The sequence below is a fragment of the Delphinapterus leucas genome, chromosome 4 (genome assembly GCF_059928025.1).
Source record: "Delphinapterus leucas isolate spDelLeu-1000000601 "Yukka" chromosome 4, BTC_Dleu_Yukka2, whole genome shotgun sequence".
NCBI lineage: Eukaryota > Metazoa > Chordata > Mammalia > Artiodactyla > Monodontidae > Delphinapterus > Delphinapterus leucas.
Window position 1 is genome coordinate 81,112,199 of NC_143132.1, and position 15,505 is coordinate 81,127,703.

Here is a 15,505-nt window from a genome sequence, read left to right on the forward strand (position 1 = left end):
GACTGCTTCTCCAATAACTAAGTTCCCTATTTCTCTAACTTCCTCTTTTCTTTACTACTAATGGGAAACTTGGACAGTCATTAGTTTTGTCATCATCTTAGCGTTGCCGTGCAATATTTGGAACATATTACACTAAAAAAAATATTTATCTGAAATTCAAATTTACCTGGAGATCCTGGATTTTTTGGTTGTTTTGCGGGTGAAGATTGTGCTAAACCTGCAACCCTAGCCCACCGTCATCCCCAGACCCTCACCCTGGGAGGCTCGGGTAACAGACAGGACACTTGATGGGTAGAGCAAGGGGCAGGGAACCACCTCCAGGTTCTGCAGAGTCCCCAGGCTCCAAGAGAGGGGGTGGTCCTCAGGGCGGCTCTTTAGCTACACCACTCCCAGTAGAGCGTGCTATTTTCTTGCTCACAAACAAAAGCTTTGAGGAGGCAATGCTTTTGGTCAGCTCACGGCGGGTGGTTGTTGCTTCCGTCTCCACCTTGGCGCTTTCTTCTCGGGGACCTCCTGCATCTTCTGTTGCTTACAGTCTCTCAGGATTTGCAAGTCAGACCCGTCTTTGCCTGGTTGTAAGTGGGAATCACCCCCACCCCGTTTACTTCCTCCAGATGCTTAACACGGAGCCACTGGTCCCTGCTTTCAGGCTTTCCTTATAGCCCTTCGAATGGTTATCGTAATTCCCTTTGAACAAGCTGCAAGTGGCTGTGGTTTTCAGAAATGAGCTGTGCACTCCTGGATCCAGCGTTCTAGGCAGGACTCTCCTTACGCGGACAGGTCTTCTGTTGACAGCGACAGGGACCTTCCCAGAAGATAAAAATACCACATCCTGACCCTCGGTTTTAGGCTTCCTCACTCGTCCAATGCCTTCTTTCTACCGAATGGATTTTGTTTAAACTGTCACCGTTCCCTTCTTCCCCCAATAAAACATCCCTTGATTAGATTTTCTGGGAATCTATGGAATTCACATATACACGTTTCATATTTGTATGCACGGTTTTCCATTTTTATTTTCCTTAAAACAAGTTTTTCTTATTCAGACCCAAGTAAGAAAGAGTTGATCCCATGAAAAACAAATTAAGGAGATTTTATTATACACCAGTTTAATGAAATTGAGAAAGTCATTTACTCTTAGGGAAGGCATTTTATGTGTCTGGAAGAAATACACGATGATGATAAATGAGGTCAGTGGGGATGGGAGAATGGATTGGTTATTTTTAAGGCCTATTCAATTATCAAATGATTGTCATTAAATTACTTTCTACAGAAGGTACATGAGTCCAGGTGTTCAAAGACCCTTTGTTTTCCTGAGTGCCAGGATGAGTGTGAGTGCCAGGATGAGTGTAAGTCTGTGAAGCTAGGAGCTCTTAGTAGTTAAAACTATATATAATGGGGGGATGGGGTAGTATGTAGGAAGAAGGAAAGAAGAATTGGGAAACAGAAACAAAAATGAAAAAACTCCTGCTCCAGCCGCATAGGGGCTTAATATAAATCAGAAGTGGTTAAGAGATGCATTTAGTAAAATTGTTTGCTTCAGGATAATGCATTGCAGTATCTTTCTTCTGTCTACCCTGTCAAATCTTGAGTACCAGTCTACATTCTTCATTGCTCACTGTTGCTTTGGAATGAACGAATTCTTCTTAGAGAGCTCAAAGTGATGCTGAGTTCTGCAAATGGATTGTACAGGGAACAAAGAATATAGGACAGGGCTTCCCTGGTGGTGCAGTGGTTTAGAATCTGCCTGCTAATGCAGGGGACATGGGTTCGAGCCCTGGTCTGGGAAGATCCCACATGCTGCGGAGCAACTAGGCCCGTGAGCCACAACTACTGAGCCTGCGGGTCTGGAACCTGTGCTCCGCAACAAGAGATGCCGCGATAGTGAGAGGCCTGCGCACCGCGATGAAGAGTGGCCCCCGCTTGCCACAACTAGAGAAAGCCCTCGCACAAAAACGAAGACCCAACACAGCCAAAAGTAAAATAAAATAAATAAATAAATAAAAGAAATGCATTTCCATTTAAAAAAAAAAGAATATAGGACAGAGTTGGAGCACTAAGGGAGAGCTGACTGAGGATTACATCTATAAATCATTGTTAATATTAGATTGAAAAACATTATGCAGCAACTAATATATATAATACATAATAATTATATTTATAGAGCATTTTTATGATATAAATGCTTTATGCTAATTGTTACATTTAGAAAGAAAAATTTAAATTGTGTATACTCTATGATCTCAATTATGTAAAAATTATAGAAAAATGACTGGAAGGAAATATACCAGAATGTTAATAGTGATTGACCCTAGATGGTAAAATTATGATGACCTTTTTTCCCTTTCTTTTTTTGTTGAAGTATAGTTGACATAAAATCTTACATTTGTTTCAGGTGTATAACATAGTGATTCGATATTTCTATATATCACAAAATGATCACCATGATAAGTCTAGTTACTATCTGTCACCATACAAATTTATTATGATATTACTGACTATATCACCCATGCTGTACATTTCATCCCTGTGACTCATTTATTTTGTAACTGGAAGTGTGTACCTCTTAATCTCGCTCACCTGTTTCACTCCTCCCTCACCCCCCTCCCCTCTGGCAACCACCTGTTTGTTCTCTGTATCTGTGAGTCTGTTTCTGTTTTGTTATATTTGTTCATTTGTTTTGTTTTTCAGGTTCCACATATAAGTGAATTCATATAGTAAAATGTCTTTCGCTGTCTGGCTTATTTCACTTAGCATAATACCCTCTAGGTCCATGCATGTTGTTGCAAATGGCAACATTTCATTCTTTTTTATGGCTGAGTAATATTCCATTGTATATATTTAATATATACTATATCTTTTTTATCCATTCATCTATCAATAAACACTTGGGTTGCTTTCATATCTTGACAATTGTAAATAATGCTGTAATGAACATAGGTGTACATATATTTCTTCAAATTAGTGTTTTTATTTTCTATAGGTGGGTACCCAGAAGTGAAATTGCTGGATTGTATGGTAGTTCTATTTTTAAATTTTTGAGGAACCTCCATACCGTTTTCCAAAGTGGCTGCACCAATTTACATTCCCACCAACAGTGCACAAAGGTTCCCTTTTCTCTACATCCTCACCAACACTTGTTATATCTTGGCTTTTTGGTAATAGCCATTCTGACAGGTGTGAGGTAATATCTCATTGCAGTTTTGATTTGCATTTCCCTGATGACTAACGATGTTGAGCATCTTTTCATGTGCCTATTGGCCATCTGTGTGTCTTCTTTGGAAAAATGTCTATTCAGGTCCTCTGTCCATTTTTAAATTGAATTATTTCTTTTTTGGTTATTGAAATGTGTGGGTTCTTTTTATATTTTGGATATTAACCCCTTATGAAATATATCATTTGCAAATATTTTTTCCCATTCAGTAGGTTGCCTTTTAATTTTGTTGATAGTTTCCTTCACTGGGCAAATGCCTTTTAGTTTGATGCAGTCCCATTTGTTTATTTTTGCTTTTGTTGCCCTTGCCTGAGGAGACAGATCCAAAAATATATTGCTAAGACTGATGTCAAACAGCACATTACCTATGTTTTCTTCTAGAAGTTTTATGGTTTCAGGTCTTACACTTAAAGTCTTTAAATCCATTTTGAGTTTATTTTTTATGTGGTGTAAGAAAGTGGTCTAGTATTCCCAACACCATTTATTGAAGAGACTGTCTTTTCCCCACTGTATATTCTTGTCTCCTTTGTCATGAATTAACTGACCATATAAGCGTGGGCTTTTTGGGGGGGTTCTCTTTTCTGTTCCACTGATCTATGTGTCTGTTTTTGTGCCAGTACCATACAGTTTTCATTACTATAGCTTTGTAGTATAGTTTGAAATCAGGGCACATAATACTTCCAGCTTTGTTCTTCCCTCAGATTGTTTTGGCTATTCAGGGTCTTTCATGGTTCCATACAAATTTTAGGATTATTTGTTCCATTTCTGTGAAAAATGCCATTGGTATTTTGATAAGGATTGCACTGAATCTCTAGATTGCTTTGGGCAGTATGGACATTTTAACAATATTAATTCTTCCAATCCATGAGCACAGAAAATCTTTCCATTTGTTTGTGCCATCTAATGACTTTATCTAATACTCTATGCTTTTATGTACTTTCTGAGCTCTATACAATGAACATATACTACTGTAACAAGCAATAAGAAAAAAAGAAAACCAAGCTTCTCAAAAATTCCATTTGATCTATAGAAATTTTTGGTCCTCATTCTTCTCCTAAGTATGTCTCTAATAGAATCTGGGGAAACCATGCTTGGACCTTAGCAGCCTAGGTAAAAGAGGTAAGATGTGGTGGGATGGAAGTTGGGGGACTCTAATTCTGCTGCTGCTGGTCCTGAGGTGCAGCTGGATGTTCTAACAGAATATGGGACAGAGAGGATTCTGTCCTCAGACAACAAGGCTGGCTGCTGCTGTACCCCTAGAGTCCAGTGCAGTGGTGGAAACCCAAATGGGTGGTGATTACAGGTAACCAGTAAATTCAGGAGAGGACCATGGACAGTACTTAATGGTATTGGAAGTGATTCTTTAATGGAGACTTGAAAGAATTTGTTCCAACCAAGCTCAGAACAGAGATCCAGGGAAATAGTGTGAGACAGGAGAACTTAGGTTAAAACCCATAAACATTATGAAGAACCTAGGAGCAGGACAGGAATAAAGATGCAGACATAGAGAATGGACTTGAGGACATGGGGAGGGGGAAGGGTAAGCTGGGACGAAGTGAGAGAGTGGCATGGACTTATATATACTACCAAATGTAAAATAGATAGCTAGTGGGAAGCAGCCACATAGTACAGGGAGATCAGCTCAGTGCTTTGTGACCACCTAGAGGGGTGGGATAGGGAAGGTAGGAGGGAGACACAAGAGGGAGGAGATATGGGGATATATGTATAGCTGATTCACTTTGTTGTAAAGCAGAAACTAACACACCATTGTAAAGCAATTATACTCCAATAAAGATGTTAAAAAAACACAAAAACCCATAAACAGGTACTATATTGGAGGATATAAGAAGGTTGTGATATGGAGGTTTTGTGGATATTCAAGGCTCATTTCTTTTCATTCATTCATTCATATATCCATTCATTCCTTCATTCATCCAATAAACATTTATTGGGGCTTCCATGCTAGGTACCGGAGACATAAAGCAAATAACACATTGTCAGGAAATTATCAGACTCACGCCAGGTCCTTTCACCTTGGTGATGCTAAGGTCATGAACACATCTAGGATTTTTATGGTCTTGACCAGTCTATGGACAAAGTACACAGTGACCCCAGTTTAGGCGGGACTGGAAAAGGGTTTACATCCATAAACCCTCCCTAGGATCATTCATACCTTGTGCCACTGCTCCCTGTTCACAGAATCAGAGAAATGCCAGAGCTACCAAGAGCCACAGAAGACTCTCCCAACCTGACTCTTACTTGCATATCACTAGGGATCTGCCCCGGATTGTGCACAGGAAGCAGGATTTAATGAAAAATAATAAGGTACACGGAGCTTTAAAGGTGACAAACCACCTTTAAGTCCATTATATCATGTAGTCCTAACATGACAGCAGTGAGATAGTCAGGGATTACCACTCCCATCTTATGATGGGAAAACAGGCTTGGAAAGGCTAAGTCTTCTGCCCACCACAAAAATCAATGAACTGGATCTCCAATTCAGGTCCTCTCCATACCTCCAAGTCCATGGCTTTCTCATTACAGCTTGCCCAGAGAGTCCAGATGCCCCATCATTCCAAGGGACACAGAAAGCCCATGATACACTCAGACTGCAGGGCTTGTGTGCAGAATGTGTAGGCATGAGTCAGGGGGCAGGATGAGACTGGGTGTATTCATTTTCTACAGCTGCTGTAACAAATTACCACAAACTTAGTGCCTTAAAAACAACAGAAATATATTCTCTCACAGTGTTGGAGGCCAGAAGGCCAAAATCAGTCTGACTGGACAGAAATCAATGTCCAGTCAGACAATGACAGGGCTGCACTCTGTCTGGAGGCTCTAAGGCAGAATCTATTCCTTGCCTCTTCCACCTTCTGGCATTCCTTGGCTTGCGGCTGTATCACTCGCTCTAATCTTAAAGGCTAGTGTCGTTCAGATGGTCTTCTCCTCTGTCTGCATCAAACCTCCCCCGCTTCCCATTTAGAAAGATACATGAGACTGTATTTAGGGCGCACCTGGATAACCCAGAATATTACCTCATCTCAAAATTTTAACTTAATCACACCTGCAGAGCCCCTTCTTACAAATGTGGTAACCTCCACCGCTTCCAGGGATTTGGGCCTAATATCCAAGGGACATGATTCTGCCTACTACCCTGTGCTAGGGTCTTGCACCTCGTGACCTCTTCAGTCTGTAAGTAACCGCTCAGTTAAAGCTGAGTCTACATGGCGAAAGGGAAATATGGTATGACCACAAAAGGATTTTGGGAAAACTACCTGAAGGAGGGTAGGCCTAAGATTGCCTTCCTTAAGTAGCAGCTTATTTATTGATTCTGTTTTAAATCTGCCACTTCTTCACATGGTCCTACAGAACTGGCTCAAGTCCCCAGACTCTTAGTATCCTCTCTATCCAACCAAAGCCAGGGAAATGGGCTGGCCCTGATGTCCTGGAGTGTCAGAGCTGGAAAGATCACCTGGGCTAATCCTCGCTCCCCTCCTTTACTGACGGAGAGCCTGAGGTCTAGCCTCTTCCTTCAGAAACCAGTACTTCCAATACTTGAGTCTATACTTTTAAGGAGCCAGCACAGTATCCCTCCAAAGACGCTTCAGGTCTGGGACACAAGGATCAAGGCAGGAGTAGCCAGAATTGACTGAATATGTGAAAACCATCCTTTGTTTTGCCCTCTTTGAGCCCTGCTATGGTTCTTCCTGCTTCTCTCTCTGGATCAGTGGGCCATCTCCTTTTCACCCTCCGTATCTTCTCCCCACATGATTAGGTCTCTGCCTCCACACTCACCCCTCTCTTCCTGTCCCTTAGCCCTAGGTCCTCACAGCCCTGGCAGGACTCCCTCCTCTCCCCTCTCCCTCCCTCCTCCCCTCCCCACTCCACACTGTTACCCTTCTCTTCTCAGCCTACCGCCCACCCTACTCTGGTGTCCTCCGCAGTAGGCTGTTTGTCAGTTTCAAGGCAAACATGATGAAACAGGGAAGCATAGTGGCTTCTGCAGGCAAAGAATTCTTTTTTTTTTTTTTGTCAAGTTTAAGGCCTCTAAAACTGAGAGAGATAATGAGGAAGAAAGTGGGGATATGAGGAAGGGGGGTTCACCTTAGCTTCTCTGTTTGTGGGTTTCACTTGCATGAATTTTCCTGTCACCAGAATGATGAGTAGATATCTGGGCATCTACTTATGTAAGTGCTAGGCTGAAGCTTATGTGCATGGACAAAAGAGACCCCCAAAGTTAGGACATCCATTGTTTGGGTGGTCAGACTGAGGGCTCTAATTCTATCAAAGCTCCCTATCATTCATTAGCCATGTGACCTTTGGACTTACGTTTCCCCATCTTTGAAAATCACAGGGATAACAATATCTACTTCACAGGGTTTTTGTGAAGCATAAAAGAGATAATGCCTGTGAAATCCTCTAGCACAGATATTGGTGCCAGTTAACAGTCAATACATATTTGTTGACCTGATATGTGGGTCACTTCCCCTGAGAAGACGTTCCTGACCCTCCTAATCCCAGGAGAACTGACCCCTCTTTCTTCAGTGTACCCCTTACACCCTATTTATGTCCCTGTGTTAGAACCTATAATTCTTTTTTACCCTCTTGGCCCTCATCTGCCCCACTCCTCACCTCTCTCCAGCTCTAAGCATCTCCAGGACAGTGACAATCTTACTCATTTTTGTAATCCCATTGCCTAGTATAGTGACCGGTTCATGGGAGATGCCCTGTAAATATTGGCTGAATTGATTTGAAATGGTGAGGGTTTCTGAGCACAAGCCTCCCAGGTCAGGATTGTTTTGAATTTATCGTGCCAGTTGCTGCCTCCTTGTATTTATTAAGATTGATGGCAAAACCCGTTGAAAGGCATCTGGCTCTAGGAGCCCCAGGAGATTTTGTCGGCTCTGGCCCACCACAGGCAGACGGGCCTTATTAAGAGAGATCAAACTGTTTATTATGCTGGCAGTGCCCAGACTTACTTCCCACCAAAGCTGGGGCAGTTCGCCATTCAATGCCATCATATCGTTGAAATGGTGAAGGCTCAACTGAGAGCCATGCACCTCTCCAACACTTCCAAGGAGGCTGCTTCATGGGCTCATTTTCCCTGGGAACAGTCTCCTCTACTTACAATCAGAGTCTTTCAAAGGCTTTGGGTTTGGTCCTGTCTGGATATGATGGGTGGGAGTGCAGCCCAGGGAGTCACCTCTGGACAGGCAGAGTCCTGGGGCCTGGAAATGCCAGAGGCTGTTCTGCAAGAATGCCTGCTGGACATTGCAGGATGGAGTACCACCAATGCTGTAACTTGGGAAAGAGTAAGTTGTGTGTCCAATGTGAGGGTCATGTGGAAACCCAACAGAAGAATGAGCCGCTAAGACATAGTTGCGAGTTGCTGAAACAGGTCACAGGAGGAATTGGGAAACTGGCTGAATGGTTATTAATAACTAAAAATAATTACCATGTATTAGGAAACTACTGATGTGCCAGGTACAGTTATATACTTTATCTTCTTAATCATCATGACAACCTGTGTAATAGGCTTGCACACAAAGAAACTGAGGCTCAAAGGACTAAGTGACTTGCTTAAGTTCCCACAACAACAACAAGCAAGTGACGAAAATGGGGGCAAACCCAGGCAGTGGGCCACAGTCTACCATGCTCCATTGCCAATATAGGAATGGAGGGTATGTACTATGACATCTCTTTTATACGGTGTTCAGCATGGGCTGTAGAGGCCTGGGCCCGGCTGATTCGGGGGTCCACACTGGTAGAGACCCATGACCCATTCCATAGCTTGTAAAGAAATAATGCTCTTGTCCCCCTTATGACCTATTTCTGGCTCTTGTATCGATGCTCGAGTCATTGCATTATACCGGGATGGAGTTTCCTTCTCATGTATTATTTAACAACATTATTCATTGTATCTGTTGTGGCCTTAAGAAGGACTTCTTAAAGTTGAGACATGTGGCCTTTCCCAAGTCAATCACCACAAGAAAAGGCATGAAACCGAGAAGGTGGGAGAAAGGATTCCCTGTTGCTCTAGGGCTCTTTCCTTTACTCGCATGCTAGGCGTCAATGAGCATGGATTTCTAAGGCATGACTTTCGGATGCTGGATGGTGCCCAGCATATAAAGACTGAATGATACCCAAAGCCATAATCTAAAGACCAAGGAGTATCTTGAGAACCAGATTATCTAGTTGCAAGTTACTCTCTGTGTTTTTTCCTGCTACTATCTCTGAACACTGCATGAAGAATTGTGTAAATATCCCAGCCTACCCTCTGCTCTACAGGGGAGCTGTTAAGAGAAGGATTGTAGTCACGGCATTAAAGAGGAGTAGCGCCCTCTGAGGTCCTCGTGAAAGGTGAATCTTTGGAAATGAGAGTTGGGCCATGTTGTTTTTTCTGCCTCTCTCCATGTGGAGAATCTTCCTCCCAACTCAGCCTTGCAGCGAATATCACTTAGGATCTTTTTGACTGCAAGGAACAGAATGTGTTGAATCAAACAATAGGGAGATGCATTATCAGACATAACAGGAGGCTTGGGGTAGAGTAGGCCCCAGGCAGGCTGCAACCCACATTTCAATGATGGCATCAAATACGCAGGTTCTTTCTGCGTTCCACTCAGCTGCCCTCAGTGTCAGCTGCTACCCCAAACTGGTTTCCCTTGTGGTTTTAAGATGGCTGCTAATGGCAATCAGGACTACGTCTTGTGCATATCAAGAAGTATGATGCTACCTCAATTTTTTGACTATAATTTCTTACAAAGGGAGAATTGTAAGAAATAGTAACAAGTGGGGTGTGACCCCAACAATGCACAGGCTTACAGGGTAAGCACCCAGATTGTGTGGTGGTTGTGGTCAGGAGATGGTTTGGTTTCGGTAATAGCAGTGGCAGTGCTTACATTAGCAGTGGCTAAATAGCAGTGGCTTCTTACATTCTATAAATCTCCAAGCACAGACCAGAAAACTGTCTAGTTTAGCTACTAGAAATTTAATGAATCAGGGATTTGGATTCATTAAATTTCTAGTAGCTAAACTAGACAATTTCTTTGACTATAATTTCTTACACTTCCCACTCCTGGACCAGTAACAGACGTCAGTGGAATGCCATGCTGGTAATGGGTGGATGTCTGAACAGAATGAGGATTCAGTTGGGAAGTTCAGTTAGCAACCAGCAGAATCTGCTGCAGAGTCTGGATATTATTTTATTTTACCGTGGAAAGTGGCAATTTCCTTAAAACTGGCCTTTGCTTCTGTGGTTTGCTAGAATTTAGGGGCCCCTCCTTGTATGGAGACTGAGAGCCAGGTGGGGTTGCAGGGACACTACTGCCAGGTACACACAGTGCCAAAGCCTCATGCCACAGGTGACTTTTTGTTTATGGCTAATCTCTGAGTCACCGTCCAGAGTTTCAAGGGGCTGTAGCTACCAAGGGCTGACCCTATCCTTGTGGAGACAACTGGGATACAAAGGAAACCCTTAAAATCGTGGGTCTGGAGAATTTCTAGGTACCAACATGTACCACTGTCTTATGCAAACCTGTCCAGACAAAGGCTTCATAGCCTGTGGTCCTAGGAAACTGTATTCATGGTCTGGCAGTGCTGAGTTGGGCCCTTTGCTTCCAGGAGGCCGTCGAAGATTTCAGTTGACCTTTTCCGTGCACTGCAGTTAATGTGGCCTTAAAAAAAACTAGAGATTCCACATCTGGAGCCCCAGCCCTCATTCCCTTCACTGAATGTTCATTTTCTAAGTGTCTCCCAAGAACCAGGCACCAAGAAGGAATGATTATTTACATGCTCTTCTACCTTCTTCTATTACTCACCATGCAAGGAAGTAAGGGATCATATCAAAGGCAGACACTTCAGTGAATTTCTGATTTGGGAGGTACTGCTGGGAGCATGGAGGTGATGGATGGAGGAGTGCTTGGAATATGAGCTGCACATGCTTTTGTGGGGAAGGGGTTCTGTGGAGCATAATAAATGATAGGAGTCATTATGGGTCCAGGCTACCCTAAAACAGCCTTGAAAATAGCTACTTGCCAAGGGAAGCCCATATGTCATACTAGTTAACGTAGATCATGCAGAGTAGAGGTTTCGTCTATCAAGTATCCCATATGTCACTCCTGACAGGTAAGAAGGCTGCTGAAACTCAACAGAAGGCAAGCCTGGTGTTGACTGGGGGACCATGGAGAGCTGCTGTCAAGGCCACTGTTTGTGACTCTTCATCTGGCATGCTCTCACTTCAGAGAGGCAAACAACATATTGATTTTCTTCACGAGTGGTGTCTCAGTGACTAAGTCAGCGGCAAAGCTGCCAGCACCATGTAAGCAGCCCGGATCAGGATGGCGGAGGTGGGCATGTGGCACGTTAAGCACATACTCTATTCTGTGTATACTGGTTTTTAAAAACAAATAGCACAAACTTCTGCAGAAACTGTGTGAGTGTAAGTGTGGGGGAGGGGGGCGGGGGCGTATGTACCTATCAGAGGAAATGTGTTACATTTTGTGGACCTGAGAGTGTTTCTATCAAAACCATTTCTATTGAAGCTTCAAAAATTTTGCAAGGTCTCAGAGTCCTGTGACCTGGGAATGGTGGACACTGGCTGTATCTGGCGGGATTCTGGCCTGGGGGACTTCCAGAGCCAAGTAGCACCCTGGGGTGGGCAGGCCGGGAGGGAGCTATGGACTTTTGCTTCTCCTCATGGCAGTGGGCTACCCTGAGACAATCCGGATAGGTGTTTGGTGTTCTAGGAAGGAACTTACCCTCTGCCAACTCTGGGCCTGGAGCCTTCCCCATGTGCACTGGCTCCTCATACTTTGAGAAGTTCAACTTAAGCCTAAATGTTAGAGGGTAAACCACCATTCCCTCTAAGGCCACCACCACACCCTTCCACCTTCATCCCTGCCTCCTCCTCTGGAATCACCTCCCCTCCATCTTTAACCACCATCACTACCATTCCTGCCACCCTGTCACCTCTACTCCTCCCCCACCACCTTCATCTCCAACCACCATCACCACCACTTCCGCCATCATTGGCCACCGCCACCACCTCTGCCACCATCAGCACCACTTGCACCTCTTCTACCACCACCAACACCATCACCACCACCTTCATTGTTAGCAACAAGCCACCACCTCCATCATCATCCCTACCTCCTCCATCAGGACCACCAGCACTGCCACTGCTATTACCGAAACCAAACCATCTCCTGACCACAACCACCACACAATCTGGGTGCTTACCCTGTAAGCCTGTGCATTGTTGGGGTCACACCCCACTTGTTACTATTTCTTACAATTCTCCCTTTGTAAAAATTCTTACATTCTATAAATCTCCAAGCACAGACCAGAAAACTGTCTAGTTTAGCTACTAGAAATTTAATGAATCAGGGATTTGGATTAAATGACCGACCAATTCTTTGCCAGCTCCAAGATTCTTTGGTAGGCGTGTGTGTCTGTCTGATTATGTGTGCATACTCATCCATATCCATATGCACGGAGGCGGCCAGTTCAGTCTGGTAATTGTCTGTCTTTCCAGGAGAATTTCTGATAGAGCCTAGATTTAGTGTGTAGAAGGAGACAAGGCACAATGACCACTGTGCACGTGTAAGCCCCGCCAAGCTCACGCCATTCAGCACTACCTTAAAAACCAGTGATGTGTCCCAGGAACTCTGGTTCACGGCAAAGCTTGGGGGTTGCATGGCATAATGGAAGAGTCATCATGGAGAATTAGAAAAGACTGGTGTTAAAGAGCATTTAGGCCTCCTACTCACTGAATGACCTTAGGTGAATCACTTTTCTCCCTCTTAGCTTCAACTTCCTCTCCCTGTAATGGGAACAATTTTACCCACTTCCTGGTACTACTGAGGGGACTAAAAGAAAAAACATGTGACAGTACCTGATGCCAGCCTGGAACACAAGGGGTATTAGCTCCTGCCTTTGCTCCCCCCCTGCTCCGACTCCCTGAAGCCCTCGTTGTTTGGGGAGCACCATCCTTGGTCCAGTTCTCTGAGACAGTGGGCTTCCTGTTCTCAGTTCTATCTCAAATGGCTCTGAAGAAAGAACACGGTGATCCTGTAAAATGTCACTGAATCAGAAGTTCTGCAGCTTTGCCAACAATCTGGGGGAGAGGACTTTAGAGCAGCTACAGGGAGAAAGTGAGAGGACACAGTCCTGGGCTTGAGCTCCTGCTGGGGACGGACGCTGGGCCTTCCATCTTTTCTGCCTCTTTAATGTGGGAACACACCACACACACACACACACACACACACACACACACACACACACACACAGAGGCCCATCCCACTGCTGGGGCAGAGGATAGGGCAAGCAGGGAATGGGATCTGAGTCCCCAGAAGCCCAGAACTGGTGCCCATGGGGTTTGGTTGATTCACTGCCCACGTCCAAATGACTCTGCCCAGGCAGTGCCTTCCACTGCAGGCCTCACCCCGGAGCATACAGATGAGCAAGCGGACAGCCTCCCTGCCAGGCCCCCTCAGCAGGTTTTTTTGCTCCACTTTTCTCCCTTCTGACTATGTCTCTTGCCAGCCTTTAACCCAGGTCTCTCTCTCCTTCCCCTTGGCCTCAGCAATGGGGGCTGGCAGGCCAGGAGGCCACAGAAGCACAGGCTGGGGCTGGGGAGCCATTGAGAGATGACGGCTTGGTGACAATGCCTTCACCTCTGTCCCAGCTGCTAGCACTGTCCTCGAAAGCCCAGGGTCAGCTCCCAGAAGCAAAGCCAGCGAGCCAGTTGGGTCTGCCTCTTCAGCAGTCATGGCGCTTCCTGGAAAGTGCCTTTTTATTTCCTTTTTTAGCTCATAAGACTCTTCATGGGAATAAATTCTGACCAAACCTTGGGGTTCACGTGTTGGCGTCTACTGGAGGTGGAAACTTCACTAATACCCCGAGCCCTGGATTTGACCCCTGTTTTATCGCATAAGGCTAGATGACTTTGGACCAGTGACTTATCCTCTTTCTTTATGCCTTTCTATCTTAATCTGTAAAAATAGGAATAATGACATCTGTTAAGAGAGCTGTTGTGAATTTAAATGAGATTATTTAAATGAGAGTTATTTTCTGGCCCTTGGAGATTTCCCAGTGTTCTACAAATGTTAGCTAATGCTGCTCCTACTACAACCGCCTCCATCACTATAGTCAGTCACTGTCAGCAGAGCGTGTTAGAAGAGTTAACACCGACCCCAAAGCTGAAATCAGCTTTAGCTGCCATTTAATTTGCACTTACCATGTGAGTACTCTGTTGGGTACCTTCGCTGACATGAACTAGTCTAACCCTCATGATTAGCCTATGCAGTAGGTCATACAATTTTCTACCCATTTAATGAGAAACTTCAGCGATAATGGTGGAGTCGGTGGGGGCGGGGGGGGGGGTGGTAATTTCTTAAGGTCCCAAGGACAATGAGGGTAGGGAAGGGAACTTTGCATATTCTTGATCCAGGCATTTATCGCGTTATTTATGCCTTGCTTCAGTCCAAAGAAGAGTTGAGGTCATGTGTCAAGCAGCAGAGTGCCCTAGAAAGTACAAAAACATCAAAACTGATGAGCTCTGGGTTGGAATCCCAGCTCTGTCACATACTAGTCAAATGACATGGGAATGTTATATAAAACCTCTGTGAGCTTCAGTTTCTACCACCCATTGAATTAGCTATGCAAATTGAAAGATATTCATTATCATCCCCATTTTCCTGATGAGTAACTCAAGAGTCAGAGATGTTGAAACTTTACAAAGTTTGCAAAACTATTAGGTAAGTAAATAACAGAGCCAGATATTGGCCCCAATTTGAAATCTGATCTGATTTCAAATTCCAAATTATTCTGAGCTATCTAAATGGTGCCCTTCCCAAGTGCAAAGCTGGGATTCAAACATAGTACCGTGCTTCCTATCACTGTCGTTCTTCTAGCAGCATTGGACTTAAGGGGAAAACATACCAGACATTCTGACTCCCCCATTTGCACCTGCGGCTACCGAATGATTAAATGTCTCAAGCCCTTCTTTCAAGAATAATTAAAAACTATACTGCCTTCAAAGTGAAGAGGGAGAAGATGGACCAGTGGAAAGTGAGGCAGCCTGGATTATAGCTTGAGTTACTGGTTTCTTTCTCCTTCATCCGCCATTCCATGTACCATTGCAGTCTGGCATCTGCTCCAACACACCTTGGGAAAATGCTCTCCTAAGGTTATCAGTGATCTCCTGGTGGTCAATCTCACAGGCCTTTAAAAATTTTCCATCATTTAGTGCCAAATATATACAAACAACCTGCTACACAAAGGCACTGTGGGAGA

General features: G+C 44.2%; 1 long non-coding RNA gene across 2 annotated transcripts in view; it reads right to left on the reverse strand.

The window, feature by feature from the left end:
- Positions 1 to 1,059: 1,059 nt before the first annotated feature.
- Positions 1,060 to 15,505, reverse strand: part of LOC111173019 (uncharacterized) — a 30,318-nt gene continuing 15,872 nt past the window's right edge. For both annotated transcript variants that reach the window (XR_002644077.3, XR_016393033.1), the window contains one exon: positions 1,060 to 14,734. This is a non-coding gene — a long non-coding RNA (uncharacterized LOC111173019). The remainder of the gene's footprint in view (positions 14,735 to 15,505) is intronic.